The 2,888-nt window shown below is 33.1% G+C and overlaps 1 long non-coding RNA gene across 1 annotated transcript; it reads left to right on the top strand.

Annotated features, from left to right (window-relative positions):
- Positions 1-1,838: 1,838 nt before the first annotated feature.
- Positions 1,839-2,665, top strand: LOC105119573 (uncharacterized). Its single transcript, XR_841153.1, has 2 exons — positions 1,839-1,959; positions 2,567-2,665. It is a non-coding gene; the product is annotated as an uncharacterized LOC105119573 (long non-coding RNA).
- The last annotated feature ends 223 nt before the right edge of the window (positions 2,666-2,888 follow it).

Genomic DNA, 2,888 nt, shown 5'->3' with positions numbered 1-2,888 from the left:
TTTGGCGTTGTGGTTGCGTATGACATTGAAGGGCAACCACAGTGCCATGTGTTTGATAAATGTTAAACCTGTTGGTGGGACCCATTAGAAAAGTGTGTATGAAATGATGTTTTATCAAAAGCATGAGAATCATTCTTCTTAACCTCAGTTTCTCCATCAACCACAATTAAAAAACTGAAAAAACAACCAACAACTAGAAAATCAAACTCCCTTTCCCTGATTCCTCAAAAAATCTAGAGCAAAACTAACTTTCATCGATCATAAAATACACTTGTTAAGCTGTTGGAGGAAAACAAACTTCCCAGTTCCTCCTTGATTCCTAAAAAAAATCCTTGCAAAAATTTCAATAGCCCGTCGACCACAAATTGAAGCTATTGGTGGAAAATCAAACCTCCTAGTTCCTCTTCGATTCATTAAAAAAATCAGATCATCAAAGAACGAATAGTGATGCTTGATTGTTGTGGGTTAGATTTGACTCATCTCTCTGCAAATAAATTCGTAGATTTATCTCCTCCGACCATCTTCTCTCATCTACTGTGGAAACGAATTTTCCTTACTTTTTTTTGCTCGAGACGTGCTTCAATATTGTTGATCTTGTCGATCAGTAAACAAAGGTATTTTTCTCATTTTTGCTTTTTCTTTCACAATGAGTAATGTTGACGCTATGCTGATCTTGTACAAAATTATTACACGATCTGGACTTGTTTGTGTTGTAGTTGCTGAAATAAGAATAATTTTGGTGTTGTACGAATTTGTTTATATTTAGCTTCTTTGTTGTTAATAATTTTGGTTGGATTTACTGGATTAGAATATGGTGTAACTATGTTTTGTCGGTACATTCAATCTGTATGAATTTGAGCTGTGATACCGAAGAATTAGAAATGATTTGTTAGAATGATTAAAGTTGATGTTTTCATTGTAGAAGCCTATGGATCTAGGAATGTAGAAAAGACTAGAGAGTGGAAAATGCAAATGCTTGAAATATATTGCCATTTTGCTGGCAGCTACTATGGAAACTTTTTACGAGCCACCTTTTGGAATTGAAGTGTTTGGTAGTGCAAAAAATGCAAGATACACAAGGATTGGTGATGAGGTTTAGTGAAAACCCCTCGAGGATGATGTTATTTTCAAAGTTGATGATTGGGCTAAAAGGTTGAGAATGGATCACTAGACTTGAGAATCATGAATGCTTGCAAAGTAAATTCTTTGTTGGATTTAAGAGATCATCTTATGCTTATATTAACTCAAATGTAGGAGTTGAGAAGCCTCAAAGTTGTTTAGTGTGCTTGTTTTCAGAGTTTAAAGGTGATGTAATGAAAGAGATGATTAGAAGTTAAAGGAAAAGAATATGAACAAAGAAAAATTAGAATTTTTTACTTAATGGTTCATGACTTCTTATATAGTAATGAACCACGTCTTACCTGCTAGTGAATAAATTTTGGCAAATCTGCTGAGCTTATGCAAAATGGATTTTGGGCTTCTCTTTGTTTTGTAGTTGCCTAACTTAGAATAAATTTGGTGACAATAATTTGTTAATTTTTAGTTATCTGTTATGATTCATGTGGTTTTGCAAAGAAATATACAGTTCTAGCTTTTAATAATTTATAAAAAAACATGGGTCAACGTTGAGTTTGATCTGAAATTCATATTACATCTAAATTGAGTTAGGATTACAAATTACAACAAGTATTCAACTCGTCAATTTCCAGTTTTCCTTGACATCACTCTGCTTCCTGCAACTGAAGTTCTTATGATGTAATAGCAAACAATTCTGCAGCCTTGTGGACTTGTTTCAACTCCACAACAGTAAATGGCTACTTGTTTATTTAATTGTTTCTGACAATTATGTTTGTATTGTTGATGAATTTCTTTGCAGTTTTTTGTTGGTGTAGGAGGCATAATAACATTACTCTTGCAAACTCGTTTGGAAACAAAAAAGAGAAACTGGTGTAAAATCGAGTAATGTGTTTTTGTTTTTTATAATTATGTAACTACTTGCCTAGAGAGGGTGCTGGAATATATTCTTGTTTGCAATACTGTGACAATATGTTGTTGTCAGTTATGTTAAATAACTATAACCATTGCTGGGTTTGCATACTGAAATTAAAATATATTTTGTTAGTTGCTGGATTAACTATCCATATGCTTTTCTCGGTCATGTGGCTTTATGATTGTGCAAAACTATAAACTTTGGTGATTGTTCTTATTAACTGTCTTTCAATTCTGATTTTACTATTGCTAACTGTTTGTGTCGTTGTAATTGTTTAGGGCTTGTATGCTATCAAATGCTCTGATCATTGATGCATGTTTATAAACATAGCATATAAAAAGGAACTATGTCGGGCAAGGAAATTTTAAGGCATTTACCTAATGTGAAAGTTTATTTATATATATTGGATGCTCTAAGTTCATTTTCAGAAATGGAAGTCTCAACCTTTTCATTTCATTTTTAATCATCATTGTTGATTGTTTGAGTACATTAACTATATTTGCATTCAATTAGACGTCACATTCACTGTTTCTTATAACTCATTATTTTTGCTTCCAAATATAATGAATGAACTAGGAATGGAAGCTCCTAAAAATATGGATAAAGCAGCATGGACTAAAGAAACGTTGCATGTCTTTTGTGACCTTTGCATCAAGGCTATCGACATGGGAATGAGACCAAATACTCATTTCGACAAAGCTAGTTGGAAATATTTATTAGCATCATTCAAATAACACACTGGGCATGTATTCATCAAGGCACAACTGAAGAACAAATAGGATGGCCGCAAAAAGGATTGAAGGATATGGAAGAAGCTCATTTGAAACTGGTGTGGGTTGAAGTACTGAATTAGAAACAATTTCTACTAATGATGAGTGGTGGAAATCTAAAATTCAGG

This window comes from Populus euphratica, unplaced genomic scaffold (assembly GCF_000495115.2).
Source record: "Populus euphratica unplaced genomic scaffold, PopEup_1.0 scaffold3144.1, whole genome shotgun sequence".
Lineage (NCBI taxonomy): Eukaryota > Viridiplantae > Streptophyta > Magnoliopsida > Malpighiales > Salicaceae > Populus > Populus euphratica.
Note: the sequence above shows the minus strand (reverse complement) of the source record. Positions and strands in the feature narration are given on the sequence as shown.